Below are 18,309 nucleotides of genomic sequence, written 5' to 3' on the forward strand. Positions count from 1 at the left end.
ATTTAACAGCACTATACGAGTCTGTATAAACTATGAACTTTTTGTGGCAGAGCTTTGAGGTGTACAAAAGACCGTAATATGTTGCAGTTAGTTCAGATGTTAGGACTAAGAAAAGCATGGTGCAGGCATCAGCCCTCAATGTAATCTTCAAATACAAAAGCCATCCCGACATGATCATTTGACTTTGATCCATCTGTGTATATCGGATGATAACTGCTATATTTGTGACTGTGCTCAGCGAAGAGTTGTCTGTAAACGATCTCGTTAGTGCTCACCTTTACGTGACGTTTGAAAATATCGAGAAGCTGGATCCGTACATTTTCCCAAGGTGGAAATTCAAAATTCTTCGATCTTATTCAGAGCCATCTGCAATTGCCTTTGTATGTATCTCATGTCTGCTCCTCGACAGCTAATCTGCAGATCATCAACATATAGAGATCCCAAGATGGTGGGAGAAAGTTCTTTTTGTACAGAGTTTATTTTTAAACTAAACAGGGTTACACTGAGCACACAGCTTTGAGGCACACCCTCTTCCTGTTCAAAAACATACGAAAAAACAGAGCCAATTCTTACTTGAAAAGTTCTATTGTTCAAGAAATTTTGAATGAAAATTGGTAGGTTGCCGCGCAAGCCACTCTCGTGAAGATCCAGGAGTATACCGTATCTCCATGCCTTATCATAAGCTTTTTCAATGTCGAAGAATATCGAGACAAGGTGGCTTCTTACAAATGCTTTTCGAATAGATGTCTCTAACAGGAGCATATTATCTGCGGTCGTTCTTCCCTTTCGAAAACTGCTTTGATAAGGCAATATAATATTATTCTTTTCCAAGTGAGTGAGTGAGTGAGTGAGTGATTATGGCGCAAAAACCAAATTGATTATACCGCGCCAAACACAAGATGGGATGATTACAATTGATGACATTAAAATTCAATAAATAAAAACAAGTAGACAAATGTATCAAATCCAGAGGATGAAGTCATATAAACACAAGTTAAAAGCACACATTAAAATTCAAGACACAGTCTTCAAAACAAATTACATTTGGTAATAAAAGCCAGTCTCTTCTAAATAATAAAATAAATTACAATTGACCTCTCTTCCGATTAAACAGTTGAGAGGTAAGTCACAGCCATTAAAACATTTCTGACGAAGATTATAAAAATATGGACACTCAATTAAAATATGACGGACAGATAGACAAACATTACAATTTGAACAAACAGGCTCATTCTCAGCTTTTAAAAGGTAGCTATGTGTCACTCTGGTGTGACCAATTCTGAGGCGAGTCAAAAGAACTTCCTCCTTACGATTTTTGGTAGATTCCCAATGCTCAATTCTAGGTTTTACTTGTCTTAACTTGTTTTGAAGCTGAACATCCCAAATTTGTTGCCATTTTTTTCGGACCTTTCCCTTGATGACACAGCAGATATCTCTAAAAGGGATAAGGCGACTAGACAGTTGAACTGTAGATTTGGCTGCGATATCTGCAAGCTCATTTCCCTTTATTCCAGCATGTCCAGGAACCCAGCAGTACAGGACTTCATATCCTCGAATCGTTAAGTTTATATGAATTTTGAGAACATCCACTACCACAGGATTCTGAGTGTTGGGAAAAGCTTCCAAAGATTTCAGAGCACTATACAAGTCTGTATAAACTATGAACTTTTTGTGGCAGAGCTTCAAGATGTACAAAAGACCATAATATATTGCAGTTAATTCAGATGTTATGACTGAGCAAGCATGATGCAGACATCTGCCCTCAATATAATCTTCAAATACAAAAGCCATCCCGACATGATCATTTGACTTTGATCCATCTGTGTATATCGCATAATAACTGCTAATTTCTGCCTGTGCTCAACAAAGAGTTGTCTGTAAACGATCTCGTTAGTGCTCGCCTTCACTTGATGTTTGAAAACATCAAGAAGCTGTACTTTCTTTTAGTATGTATCTTTTAGCTGTATCTTTTAGTACAGAGTTTATTTTTAAACTAAACAGGGTTACACTGAGCACACAGCTTTGAGGCACACCCTCTTCCTGTTCAAAAACATACGAAAAAACAGAGCCAATTCTTACTTGAAAAGTTCTATTGTTCAAGAAATTTTGAATGAAAATTGGTAGGTTGCCGCGCAAGCCACTCTCGTGAAGATCCAGGAGTATACCGTATCTCCATGCCTTATCATAAGCTTTTTCAATGTCGAAGAATATCGAGACAAGGTGGCTTCTTCTTACAAATGCTTTTCGAATAGATGTCTCTAAGAGCAGCATGTTATCTACAGTTGTTCTTCCCTTTCGAAAATTGCTCTGATAAGGCGATATAATATCATTCTTTTCCAAGAAGTAGACTAGGCGGCTGTTTACCATCTTTTCAAACAGTTTGCATACGCAACTCGTAAGGGCAATTGGCCGATAGTTCGATGGATTCCTTGGATCTTTCCCTGGCTTAGCTATAGGAATTACAACAGCTCTCCTCCACGCACTGGGAAAAATACGCTCCTTCCACACTCTATTGTAAAGAGTGAGGAGGGCAGTCAGTAACTTAAAGGACAGATGTTTTAGCATTTCGTAATTCACGCCATCAAGACCCGGAGAAGATCTATGTGTCTGCAATAAAGCTCTCTTTAATTCCAGCATAGTAAATGCTCTATTGTAAGGCTCAGATTTGGACGAGTTGAATGCAATGGGATTTATTTCAGAGTGCTGCTTGATAGAGAGAAATGCAGGTGAATAGTTTCTGCTGGAAGAAACGGCAGCAAATGTCTCACCGATAGTATTCGCAATTTCTTCTATGGAGCTAATCACTCGGCCATCTTTTTCCAAAAAGGAAAGTGAGTGGTCTTTATATATTCCGCATGCTTTTCGAACTCTTTCCCAAACCCGCTTACAAGGCGTACAGAATGTAATTGATGACACATAGGAAATCCAAGAATTCCTTTGGCTCTGCCTCCTTACTTTTCGTGTGTTTGCTTTGGCTCTTTTAAATGCGATGAGGTTTCGCAGAGTAGGATATCTACGAAAAATACCCCATGCTTTTTCCTGTTTTTTCAGTGCTTCATGACAATCGCGATTCCACCATGGTTTCGAATATTTCAGTACTTTTCCTGATGTTCTAGGAATGGAAAGCATAGCTGCCTCAATAATAGTATTTGTAACAGCTTCAACAGCATCATCGATATGCGCATCTCCTACCATTTCATCTGTGAGCTATGCAATGGAAGAGAAGAGTTCCCAGTCTGCCCTGTCCAGTATAAACTGAGGGAGTCTCGACATGGGGTTTGCTCCTCTTCGTGCAAGAGACACAAAAATGGGATAATGATCGCTGTTGTAAAGATCGTTACCGACACTAAAGGTGCAAAATGGCAACAGAGATGGTGAACAGATGGCAAGGTCGAGAGCGTGGAATGTCCTTGAAGGCTCATGCAAGTAAGTATCCTGCCCATTATTCAGGAGACAAAGGCTATGATCTTCAATCATTCGCTCAATTTGTCTTCCTCGGCAATATGTATCTTTACTACCCCAGAGCGGATTATGGCCGTTAAAATCTCCTATTATGATGAAAGGCTCAGGCAGCTGCTCTATAAGACAATTTAAATCTTCCTGATCAATGTGCTCATTAGGAGGCAAATAAAGAGAAACAACTGAAACTACAATATGAAAATTTACTTGTATAGCGACAACTTGGAGGGATGTCGTCAAAGGAAGGAAACTTGAGGGATAGTCGAGTGAGGTGAGAAGACCTACACCTCCACAGGCACGTTCACCTGCAAGGTTATCTTTCCTGACGAAAGAAAACCTCTGAAGTTTTGCTGGTTGATCTGGTTTCAGATTTGTTTCCTGTACTGCCAAGCACACTGGGTGATGAACATTGACTATACTTTTGATGTCGAGAATATTTTGGTGGAATCCGCGACAGTGCCAAGAGATCAGGGTAGCCATTATAATTCATGTTTGTTTTTTCTGTGCTGCTTTTTTGTTTTTCGTGGAAGTAGATGCTCGGGAAGATCTAGCCCCTCTTCTACTTCTATACTATCTGAATCTAAAGATTCAGATACCATATCCTCAAATGAACTATTACTATTGCTTCTGTTTTTTGTTTCTATTTTTGAAGGCTCATTTTTGGATTTGCTCTGGATTGCTATTTCTTGTTTTTGTACTACATGAGTCGGAGTTTCCTTTTTCTGGCTTGCATGCCTCAGGGTTTTATTTGGAGGAATCTGTGCATTTATCAATGTTTGAGTTGCAACGGTCCGTGTTGCTTTAACGGCACTAGCATATGATCTATTTGGTTGAAGATGTGTGCTTTGAACCAGCCTTCTGGCTTCTGCGTAGGAGATGTTTCTATTGACTTTTGTCGTCTGTACTTCCTTTTCTGTTTTCCATTTTGGACAAGAACGAGAAAAACCCGGATGATCGCCTTTGCAATTTACACACAATGCAGCAGCAGTGCAATTTTCAGTATCGTGACCAACCGACGAGCATCGAGCACACGTCAGGCTGCCACGACAGGATGTTTTAGAGTGACCAAACCGCTGGCATTGGAAGCATCGCATTGGGTTGGGAATATACGGTCTTACGGGGCAGTTTAGATACCCAGCCTTTATATTCTTTGGCAGATCAGGCGATTTGAAGGTCAGGATCACGTGTTTTGTGTCGATCAACTGACCTTCCTTACGCAAAAAATGGATAAAGGCATATCCTTTGTTTCTCTAACCATTCCGAAATCTGTTTATCAATTTCACGCTGCTCTGCGGGGGAAGGGAGGGCACAATGAACTAGAAGTTGATCCGTCAGCACTATTCTTATCTTCAGAGCAGATGTTTTTACTTTATTCGGCTTATAATTCCTACCTTACTAAATCCAGTATTTTATCTCGATGTACTCCATCTTTGATATGATTTAAATCAAATTCCTCGTATTATTATAAATATCACGAATACACATCAAATGGTTTTCTGGTTACAATTTTATAATTTCAACTATGCACGCATTGAAAGAAAAGTTTAATAAAATAAACAAATAAATATTAAGCTTTTTTTTTTTTTTTTTTTTTTTTGTAAATTTGGATACCCTTTAGATCATAATTGCTCTTTATTTCATAAATTACAGTTTCATATTTTTAATTTTATAACTTCTGCATGCCATCTTACCAGATTTAAACATGATCTATAATCCAGAAAACCGATAATCCGGAATCGCCAAAGTCCCGACAAGTCCGGATTACAGACTTTTGACTGTATTTTTTTTTTGGTTTATTAATGTTACTCATGGTTACTAATGTTAATGATCATTTCCAACACTAAATGTGCAATATGACGAAAGGGATGGTGAACAGATGGCAAGATCAAGAGCATGAAAAGTCTGAATAGGCCATTGGAAATAGGTATCCTGTCCATTATTCAGGAGACAGAGGCAGTGACCTTCCATCAATTTCTGTATCTGCTTTCCTTGAGGGTTTGTGACCCTACTTCCCCAATTGGACTTTGGCTGTTGAAGTCCCCTATAATGATAAAGGGTTCATGCGGCTGTTCTATCAGATCATCTATTCTCATTCATCGATGTGATGATTTGGAGGCAATTAAAACAAAATTCCATACAGCACTCTCATTGTAACAACTTGGAGGCAAGTTCTAAATAAAATGGAGCTAGATGGATAATCAAGTGAGGTTAGATACCTGTACGTCCACAGACATGACCACCTTGTCTTTTCTGTTGAAACTGCTGCTCTGGTTTCAAATTAGTTTACTACATTGCAAAGCACACAGGTTCACATCAAAAGCTAAATTTTCTGGCTAAATCATCAGAGAACGCATCATCCTATTTAAGCCTTAACCCTTTTACGGGCAGTGGAAAATATCTTACCACTAAGCAATTAGTTTTCTAACAGCATACGGAAAATTATTTACCAGCGCCCGATATCAGGAACTTTCCTCTGGAACCAGAGCTTCACGTTTTCTGTAATAGATGGCTGTAGAGGCCAAGTAAACCGCAACATTTCTGCATTCATCCAGTTTTCAAGAAAAATGGAGAGGGTAAGCACGCACTCTTTTCTTATTTTATTGTGTAATGATATATAAAAATACGTTAAAAGCTACATATTCATATATTTTGTATCTTAAAGGTTTGATAGCTAAATTGTATTAGGCATTTAAAAAATATAGAGAAATATTTTGTTTTATACATATTTGAATAAAATATTTACCACGGCATGCTTAGTGATTTCAGAGGTGGTAAATAATTTACCACTGCCTACTCGAAACACAGTTTTACTAATATGTTCCGCTTTAGAAATAGCATTTGTTTGGCATGGTACTTTATTTCTTTGTATATCTAATACTTTTATATTAGCATTTCAGTAATTAATTATTTCTAATATTAATTATTATAAATATTATGGAAAATATTTTAGCGTTTATTTAGGATTACATACATATTTATGTATTTAGAAATTAGAATTCAAATATTACTTTAGAATGCTATAAAGGTAATATTTTGATCAGTATGTTCAAGTGATTTCAAAATGTAACTAACTAATTAAATGTAATGAATATTATTTTAGGTAAATGCATTGAAGAAAAAGAAAAAAAAATGAATCACCGAGGACGCTGTAGAGCTTTATTTTGCACTGCCTTCAGATCCTGAGTGAGTGAGTGATTATGGCGCAAAAACCAGAGATGATTATGATGCACCAAACACAAGATGTGATGATTACAATTGATGACATTAAAATTTAATAAATGAAAACAAGTAGATAAATGTATCAAATCCAGAGGATGAAGTCATATAAACACAAGTTAAAAGCACACATTAAAATTCAAGACACAGTCTTCAAAACAAATTACATTAGGTAATAAAAGCCAGTCTCTTTTAAATAATAAAATAAATTACAATTGACCTCTCTTCCGATTAAACGGTCAAGAGGTCAGTCACAGCTATTAAAATATTTCTGGCGAAGACTATTAAAACATGGACAATCAATTAAAATATGACGAACAGATAAACAAACATTACAATTAGAACAGACAGGCTCATTTTCAGCTTTTAGAAGATAGTTATGTGTGACTCTAGCGTGACCAATTCTGAGGCGAGTCAAAAGAACGTCCTCCTTACGATTTCCAGCAAAATCCCAATGCTCAATTCTAGGCTTGACGTTTCTCAACTTGTGGTGATGCTGAACAAACCAAATTTGCTGCCATTTTTTTCGGACCTTTCTCTTGATGACACAGCAGATGTCTCTAAAAGGGATAAGGCGACTGGACGGTTCAATAGCAAATTTGGCTGCGATGTCTGCAAGCTCATTTCCCTTTATTCCAGCATGTCCAAGAACCCAGCAGTACAGGACTTCATATCCTCGAATCGTTAAATTTCTATGAATTTTGAGAACATCCACTACCACAGGATTCTGAGTGTTGGGAAAAGCTTCCAAGGATTTAAGAGCACTATACGAGTCTGTATAAACTATGAACTTTTTGTGGCAGAGCTTTGAGATGTACAAAAGACCATAATATATTGCAGTTAGTTCAGATGTTAGGACTGAGCAAGCATGGTGCAGGCATCTGCCCTCAATGTAATCTTGAAATACAAAAGCCATCCTGACATGATCATTTGACTTTGATCCATCTGTGTATATCGGATAATAACTGCTATACCTGTGCCTGTGCTCAGCGAAGAGTTGTCTGTAAACGATCTCGTTAGTGCTCGCCTTCACGTGGTGTTTGAAAACATCAAGGAGCTGAATCCATGAATTTTCCCAAGGTGGACTTCAGATCCTGAAGATTCCAAAAAAGGACTCCCTCACGCAAGAATAACTGCAGGCTTTTTGGGAAATCCTAATTATGAAGGGGATCAATAAATTACCTTAGATTTGTACTGGTCTTCTGACTCTTTTTTTCAATAATCAAGAAATCTCATCAATTATGCCAGCAAAGAGATTAAAAAAATATCCTTTCAAATTTGCATATCAATGGCAATCAAAAGGCTGTCCGTTGAAGTGAGCCAGAATTTGACAAATCACAGTAAATGCATTCTTTGATCACCCATTCAGATAAAAATTCAAGAAAAATATTCAGACTTCAATCTATTGATGAAAAAATGGTAAAACTCAAAGGAAGGTCCACAATGAAGCATTATATGCCAGGGAAGCCTGTAAAAAGAGTTTATAAGATTTGGGCTAGATCAAACGCATCAATTGGTTACCTATACCAGTCTGAAGTTTACACTACGAAAAAGACTTGAATTTAGGTTGAGAGTAGCTCGCAGCCTAATTGGAGGCTTCTCTGGTAAAAAACGAAAACTGCAATCAAACTGGATTTCAGCAAAAAAGGAAAATGCTATTCCAAGGGTAAATCCGAACAACTAATGTTAGAACACACATGCCTGTCAGAGGAGAAAGTTACAGAAGGTGCAAATATTGCAGCACAAAAGTAAATCAGAAACGTACCAAGGTGTTATGTTCAACATGTCATGTACCATTTTGTGCTGCTTCATGTTATAAATAAAAATTAAAATTAAAATCAGCAGAAGTAGTGCATTTGGTTATATTTATATATGTAATCAACTTTATATTAATCATCGATTTTATATTATATATATATTTAAATAATCAAGAATAAATAGTTTTCATCAAAAATACATGTTTATTTGTGATATTTTTGTAATTATGATTTTTTCTTTTGCACAACTCAGTAAAATGCCATTGCTTATATCGGGCGGTGGTAAATATGTTACCACCCCTATTATAAACAACAACAACAGAATTCCAAAAATAGTATTTTTGGTCATAAACGAGCTACTTTTCCCTAATAGTTGCATAAAATATGAATTTTGAAAATAAATGGCCTGGGCCCGATAAAGGGTTAAATTCCAAGTTTCCTGTAAAATCAGTTTTGTAATCAACATTACAGGAGCCGGATATCCTATAACGCCACACACTTGGTGAGCTGCAACTAAAGCTAGTCTTTTAGTCACTGGGTCAGATAAGGTATCTGTATTTGTATGCCATAAAAGGTCCAAAACAGGCACATTTCCAGAAACTTAAAACGATCCGAAGCCACGAGTCATTTACAAACTTCATTTCTATTTCCGAAACCATACTAACCACACAGCTATTTACTTGAAATGATGTTCTCAAAATCTCTGCTGTACATCTTAATTTTTGAGGAATCAAACTTCATGCTTTGTTGTAGCAGCTAATAAATACGGGCTACACGCAATGCCAAAAACTACCCTTGTGTGCCGATACAGTTATTGCGTTGGTGCAAAATTATCAGGCATTTCTTTGACGTGCTATATTAGTAAATTGTTACCCTCAAACAACTTATATTTAACACATGAAGCTCACTGTGCCCCGTGACAGATATCCTAGCCCAAATCATTATTCCACGACCTAACTATGTCTTTCCACAATATGGGCTTGGTTTTATCTGGTGCATTTTCCTCCCCACATCAGCTGACGACCTGAATCACTGTCCTGAAGTGTGAACCTGGACTCGTCTGTGAAGGGAATATACGCCCATTGGTGGCTGGTCCAGGAGACATGTTTTTCTGCCCAAAGTAAACAGGCACCTCTGTGTCCTCAAGTCAAGGGGATACAAACAACTGGTCATCTGGTATACAGACCTGTATTGTACAAGCGGCTGCACACTGTAGTAGCAGAGATTCCTATTCCTTTTGCCGCTACATGAGCTGCCATGAGCTGAAGCACAGTTATGTTTCACCTCCTTTGGGCCGAAAGAGCTAAGCAACTCTTGGTCTGCCTGGAACATGTCTTCTAGACACAGAATTTTCAGATTCAAACTGATTCCATAGTCAGTGGACCACAATACAAGAGACAATTGAAAAACATGCTGTTCCTAAACTTTTCGAAGGCAGTGTACTTTTTTCCACCCATATTTGGAGGGCTAATGTTTTAGACAATACAGAATTATCCAGTATGACAGGCAGTTGACAAAATGCAGTAATTCATTGTAATAATTTTTAAGGGATGCTATTCAATAAATTCCAAGTTTTGAAGTTAAATGAAAGTTTGATTGAAAAAATTATTCGCTGAATAAATCTTTGAAAATTATTACTTATCATTTGATTAATTTTATGTTGTCATCTGTGCTAAGGCATGGATTTTTATACACTTTCTTGAGCTACACAGTTTTGTTTTTAATGATCTCAAGTTAGGTGCTTATATAAACTCTATCAAAAGCGTGTGAAACAACATAGCGTAAAATATGGATGATAATATTATAATAAAATTTCAGTTTCTTTCTCACAGAGTACATTTGACCGAGATAGTACTCCAATTTAACAGCAGCAGATCACTTTAAAAAGTATTTGAACAGAAAAAGATACAGATGAAATACATGCAACTAGCAAAATTAAAACCTGCATGTATTCCCTTCCGTATATTTGTCCTTTATTTTATATATTCTGAATTTGCTATTTTGAATTTTTAACTCATATTTCGATTTAAATACAAATCATCCAGATGAACGGATAACAGCTCATTCTCTGGCTCCCACTCTAGAACAATACTTGAGATACTTAGCCATGGTGTCCTTAACCCCTTCGCGCCGACTGTCACGTATGCGTGCCAGCAAAGAACACACTTATCTACCGGCCGACCCGCAGGCGTGCCAGAGCATTGTTGCGTTTTCTACTGACTGTCACGTATTTGTGCCAGTACCTTGGAACGTTTTTCAAACTATAATTTCTGCCACAAGATGGCACTGTACGTCCATATGGTTTCAGATACATGTACATTAGACCTTCGACTCGAAATGAGAGAAGCATGACTCACATACACGTGTTTTTGATTATATAAACAAACGGGGAACTAAATGTTTCCGAATGGCGTGATTTATGACGTCTCTTTAAATCGCACTTTATTCGCACGTGGTAGTTGTTTATTGTAAGTAGAAATTTTATATGCGCTAAAGTGTTGAGTATTTCCGTTTACAGTTCAGTTTTTAGAAAATAATTAGATCTTGTTAGACGTCAATTCTTTCTGTTTTACCGTTTCAATGTCGAAGCTTCGAAAATGTTTAACAGAGCATGAAAAAGCAGAAATGATGCAAAATATTTCAGATATTGATTCTGAAATTCTGATATTGATTCTGAAAGATTAACTGAAAGACATTTTCCAAAACTTTGTTCAGAAGAGACCGATAAGAAAATGAGACGACGATGCTTCATTTGTTCACATTCCCGGGAAAATCCTTCAAAACGGCAAATGAGTTATTACGAGTTCAAGGAATGTAACGTAAGATTGTGTGTAGATCCCTGTTTTAAAATTTTTCATACGAAAAGAGAATTTTAAGTAATATATTTAGTTTTCAGATGTATAATGTTAAAAGTCATAAAATGGTGAGTAATTAAAATAAAATGTGAAAAATATGCATTTAAACAAGAAATAAGGTAATTAAAGTATATATATATATATATATATATATATATTTATAAAGCATAAGCTGTTTAAATACTCTACAGAGCATTATTAAACAATGCGTTGACACTTCGGAAATTTCAGGGATTTAGGCTTAGTAGCAAAAAAGCCCCCGGCCCTGTAGAGACGCTCACGGAAGACACTGCCGGCCTCCGCGATAAGCGCGCATTTTCGCTACCTGGCTCGAAGGGGTTAAGAATAACCCCCCTCCCCAAAAAAAAAAATTCACTTTACTGCTACAACAGACATGATGCCTCTGGCTTCCATCTTCCTTTTGAAATCCCCAAAAAATTTTTAATTTTCCAGTCTTGCATGCATGTAGCATATTTTGTATGAATTTTATTTGGAGCACTTGCTATCATTTCATGAGTTCTGCACTAAAAAATGCAACTGTTCTATTTCATATATATTTCAGATGCAAAGTCTTCTTCTGGCTAACAGTACGCATATTGCACAACTATCTAGAAGAAGCTTTCTTTCACTTTAGAAACCATGCTAAACGGAGTGATGGTACTTTTTTGTAGAGCGAGTATTACTAAAGAAGATAGTTTTTTACTACGGAACAGAAAGAATCTCAGTTCCTCAGTGTTTCATGGTTTAAAAAATAACTTTTATCGTATTAGATTCCTCATTTTCAGTGCCCTTTCCGGCTAGAAGTCATTAATTCAAAATCAACATTGAAGTGAAGTACATAAGGCTACTCGGATTAAACACTAGAAAATACAGCCTACACCATGCAAAAAGCATTAATAAGTCATTTATGATGTTAATAAAAATATCAAATTGCAATTTTCTTTGCTGCACCATTGAATATCACTCCCTGAAATCATTTTTGAAAAATGACATTTATTAAAAATTGTTTAAATCCTAATATTCAGTAGAAATAGGATTCGGTGACATTCGGTTTTAGTCTTGATAGCAATATTTTTTGCTTATGATGAGCATACTGTCGGGAACTCATCACGGGCAGAATGCTGCGTAGAATTAACAGCAATAAGATTGGCGGTATCGGCTGCACTGTTGAAATTCATGAAACTAAATCGGAAAGAGAAAGTACAACGTGGGACGAGTAATTGAAGGTTCCTGGATTATCGGAATGTTCCAGAGGGAAACGAAAGAATTTCGACTCGAAATATATACAGGGAACAACCGATCTGCAGATATTCTAATACCACTGATTAAGAAACACGTTGCGGAAGGTACAACCATAATAACTGATGAATGGAGGGTGTATTCCTCATTATCCAGACACGGATATTATTGAAATGCAGTGGTCAGTATGTATTCATGGAAATTTTAGATGCGATCAAAGATGGTTATCCTGTTAAGTCTCCATCAATTTTCTTAAACGCCGATTTTTTTTTTTTTTTTTTTTTTAAGTCTCTTATCAGGGCCATACAAATCTAGAAAAGGATATATGCCACTTTGCTTATCAAAAGTTATCATAATAGTCCTAACATAAGTATCATATAAATGTAAGTATAAGAGTAATAATTTTTATTTTTTAAATGAATTTTTACTTCCTTTATGTTTAATACATTGTTTGTCGAGTAGAAATGCGTTCCCTGCAGTTGAAAACCCTGCAATTTTATTTGCTGCACGGAAGCACTTCCGCAGAGAACCCAGTAAATGTAAACATCGCCAACTTTGGCGATAATAGTTCTAACTTGGTAACCCTTCGGATTTATCCCATTCGCTTATTCGAAGTTTGCAACCATTCCTCTTTTGTTTATTTTGATTATGCCGGTTCTCGGTTCGGGATGAAAGGAGGGGTGAATGCTAATTTGTAACACGGGTGTTCACGTTGTGTTCTTAATTATTAACAGCTCTAAGAACCATGAGTCTAAAATAATTTGTTTTCGTAGACCGCAAAAATGTGCATGTGCATTTTAAATAATTAAGTAATGCTTTTATTTTTATTATTGGTTATTGTCATCTAAAATTATGAGAATAAAGCATTTTTTACGGCGTAAAATTTTAACAAGATTGTTAATGCTTTTCTAACAATAATCTTTCAGAGGATGGCGGCAGGTGTGGCATAAATAGATGATTAAATTGAAATAAAAAAAATATTGATTATCTAAGATGACAGAATAGTTTGATGCATCGCCATGGTCATCAAAATTAGCAAACAACTGCTGGTGTAAGGAATATATTGTTTTCTGTGTTAACTGGAATTTAAGACAAATTTTTTTCGTATATCACGTTTAACTGGTTAATTTCAGTATATTAATACTAATTTATATTTTTTAAATGAATTTTATTTCCGTTATAAATGCTTATATATTGTCTTATGCTTAATAATATATTCTTTTCTGTGCTAACTTGAATTTAATACAAATTTATTTTCGTATATCACGTTTAACCCTTTAGTTTTACATCTACATGCATATTATTTGTGAATTTTTACTACCATATGCTTAATATATTGTTTTATTTGCTAACTTGAATTTACATGCACTAAAAATATCACGTTTACGGCTCGGCTCATCCTCGATGAACCGCGAGCTTGGCGAGTAAGAATGCTACGGCGCCAACGGGTTCTCTGCGGATGAAAACCCTTCAGTGGAAATAGGATTCGGTGACATTCGGGTTTAGTCTTGATAGCAGTATTTTTTGCATCATTTTGGTTTGCGACAATTTTCAAAACTTCCTCAAGGCCGAACCATATACTAGGATTATACTATTACAGTCACACAACGTCAATCACATAGAACAGCCCAAGTATTTATCACCGCAATTTCAAAACAAACTACGGGGCGACTTGCATAATAATAATGATCTTCTATTGGAAACCTATAAATGACGAATAATACCTAAAACAGTCGTTCACATGTAAAGACCAGAACTGCACAAATGTCAAACCTAAGGATGCACGAACTCTGCTACGAATGTTATCGACATTTCACTTACATCGAAGTCACCAGTCTGCATGAAAATCTGCATCTTGTAGTTTAATTTGTCTGTACATGCTCTCTATGTCTGCAGTTATAGCTATTCTGTGAATTCTGAAACGAATAATTAATATTGTCAGATCAGTCTGTAACTGTGGACCAACCATCAATTTCTCATTAAGAGAAATACCGCTAGAAGATTTTGCAGAACCATCAAATACGACTCGAAATTTATCACCATTTTTATCCGGAACTGAATGGTGCGGAAGGTAAACACTAGAATTAGCTGTAACATCAATTTCATTTTCTGGAATCAATTCCATATGACACAGTTGTTGATAGTCCTCCATAAATTTGTGATATTGACTGGAAAGAAATTTATTCTTAATAAATTTACGCTCAGTGCTTCGTAAATGATGTAGAGCAACATCCTACACGCGACGTTAAATACAGACTTATTCCGTGCTTTTCCCCATGATAACAGTTAAGCTGCGCATGCGCAAAAATATAGGGTTACTTTAAATGTGTCATATTTGGCGCTTTATCGCAAAGAAAATAATTTCAATTATTTAAGAAAAGGAGTAAAGCATTGCCGAGAAAATGAATGATTCGTACTAAGTTTATATGTAGATTATATAACTTTCTTTTAATTAATGTTATTTATCCTCATCTTTAGCCTTTAATCCAAAAAATTGTTTGAAAATTTCAGGCTGTTTATGTCAGAGGATATTAAATATCGTTTCGAAAAGAAAAATAGTGTAGAAAATTAACAAACTTTTGAAGATGCTTATGATTAATTTATGGTTTTTTCCTCATATAGTGATAAACTCGCATGAAAATAAAGTAAATAAAAAAAAAGAATCGTTTGCCTGAAAGAAAAAATTACTCATGTATTGAGTAGTAAACTTGGAAACCTTTTTTCAATCAAAATTTTATGTCAGTATGTATGTTACAGTAAACCAAACAGAAAATAAACTACTTTCAGGAAGTAAATATGCATGATTTGTATGTATAGATAATAAATCAAAATATATTATATACATTTTGTATACATACATTTCTGAACACATACGTTTCTGAATGCAGTCAGAAACGTGTTTATAGAAATCAGAAGTGTGCTCTGAACACTAACATGCAGAACTCAAATACAATATTAACTTTCCTCAATAAGTTGAACTTTACATTATTTGAACTTTTTAAACACTCTGTTTAATTTCAGTTCATGAAAAACTATATTTTTCTGCACAATTAAACTTATTTTGATTGTAGATAATTTTGTAGTTTACTTTTAAGTTTTTTTCTGCAGATAAATTAATATAAGTAGCCACACATATTTCCATAAGATTTTATTCCTTATATATATATTGCATAACATCTGAAAGTACCAAGAATGATCCCTGTAAAGCAGAGTACTTTTTTAAAAATTTATAGTTTAAATTAAGGATTCCCAGCCTTTTTCTTCACTAAGCCTTTTATATTTTTCTCTATAATATATAGCATACAACATAATAACAATACAAATAATTGTGCATACATAGCTTAAAGATTATAGAACTAGACTAAGAATATGCATAAAAGATTTGGGGAAAAAAACTGGTTTTTTAAGGTTTATGCTTTATTATTATTTAATTCTTATTATTTTGAATTTTAGAGATATAAACAAGATGCAAAATAAACTTGCAAAAGATGCAAAATCACAGATTCTAATTGCCCCAAAATTCAATTTTAATAAATGTTATGGCTGCACTTGATGTATTGAAATATATATATATTTTTAATATTTGGCATAAAACTGCTTAATTCTTAAATCAGCTCATTTAGACATATTCAGCTAATTTCTTGTTTCCTGTAGAAAGTTATTGACTTGACTAAAGCTTCTCTCCAGTAGGTAACAGGAAAAAAAATTCTATAATATTGGTTTGGTAACATCTTTAATTTTGGGATATTTCTCTTGGATGATTTATAAATTACCAAACTTAGTGCACTCATATGTTTTGAATATGACTTGATTTATTTGTATATAAGGTTTTATATCATTAAAAAATTAATTATATTTTTTTATTAATACTTTTTTTTTTTTTTACAGTCAGTGGGATTTTGATTGTGCTGATCAATTGTCATTGCATATTTGGATATTGAATCGTTGACCATCATAGAGCCCCTTTAAAAATTCATCAACTCAAATGAGAAACCCTAGTCTAACTAATAAATATTATTTTAAAACATTTTTAATATTAGAATTCATTTTAAAGTGCTAAAGGTTTTGCACAATATCTCTTCATAAACCATTTTTATAATACCCAGAGGCGTAGCTAGGTTTTTCAGCACCAAGGGACAGCTAAAGATCTTGCACCCCTTTCTGTGTGCCAAGAATGAAAAACATTTCATTCTAAAATTTTGTAACATCAGTTTGGTGCCCCTGGATGCTACGCCCAGGGACAGATGCACCTCCTTGCCCCACCCTAGCTACACCACTGTAATAATCTTTTGGTAATTATTTTAAGTAAGATGAGATTAGATTGGAATATGGTAAAGCGCTTAATATTTCTATTGAGAATAAAGGCATTTGTGGAAGACTTTTTAGGCAGAATGTAAAAAGGACAAAGTTGAGCCAGCCCATTTTTTTGCCAAAATATAATTAATGCTAAACCAATATTTCAAAACTTTAGCCATTCCACCATTTAAATTTATATCAGGAAATACTGCTAACGATAAAACTTAAAATAATTGCTCAAATTATTACACTTATCTCAGTATAAAATATGAAGAATGTATAATAAATTAAAAAATTTACAGGTTTGGATGTTGTATCCATCAAAGAATGAAACCAGTCTATAATGCTCATATGACAATACTAACTAATGCTTATATATTTTTAATTATATCCAAAAAGTACATTTTTTCTATGGGATATCTATGAATGTTCTGAGGCAATATCAATAATGCATGGTACACTTAGATAAGGACTGAATTCAGTTTGGGCAATTCCTAGCATTAAAATTTGTGCCTTCTGGATTGATTTTCATTCCTGAATTATGTGTGATTGATTCTTAATCCTATAATTACTGAATGACCTCTGGCATTAAATTCAGAAGCCTGTGGTTTTTCTGTCGTTGAATTTTCTTTGAATCTTCAGTTCTAGTATGGGCAGAGACCTATTGCAGTTACAGGATTTCTTCAGTTAACATATGACATCAGATATTATTTTACCTCATAGGCTGCTTTAGAAATTATTATTATATATTTCCTCTTTTTTCCCAAAGCAGATTGTAAAATGGCATATTGAAGGAGTTTTCATGATGTCTGCACGTACATAGTATGTATCTTACAGAACTCAAAACTGATTAGCCACAGGACATTAAAATTTTGTGCAGTCAAAAGTCATTAATTTGGACACCCATAATTCGGACCTCAAAGCTACAAACTTTCTTCATTTGCGTCGCGTTCACACATGCGCGTAAGACTTTTAAGGCTGCGAATATGCATGTGCGCAATACGTTTACGCTTGCCCATTGAATGTATAACTGACGGTATAAGCTAAGCTAAAATTATCTAATTCAGTTAATGTTGCAGATTGCATTGTTCCTGAATCTTTGAATTGGATACGCCTTATTATTTTTTGCAGACTGTTAGAGCAATTTTATAAAAGTAAGCTTGAACTTTCGATTACGTCAAATAGAATTTCCGATATATATTTACTAATATATAAAGGATCTACAAAGCGAAAGTGTGTTTCGAAGTTCATTAAACAAAAAGTGGAATTGCTACAAAAAATGGATATAGGCATATCCTTTGTTTATCTTTAACGCTGCGGCACGCAATGAATTGGAAGTTGATCTGTCAGCACTGTCTTTATCTTCAGGGCAGATGTTTTTATTTTATTTGGCTTATAATTCCTTACTAAATGTAGTATTTCATCTCGATGTACTCCGTCTTTGATATGATATAAATCAAATTCCTCGTCATTATAATTCGCTTCCG

Source organism: Stegodyphus dumicola, chromosome 7 (assembly GCF_044657685.1).
Source record: "Stegodyphus dumicola isolate Sdum_Otavi_A_Nest chromosome 7, ASM4465768v1".
NCBI lineage: Eukaryota > Metazoa > Arthropoda > Arachnida > Araneae > Eresidae > Stegodyphus > Stegodyphus dumicola.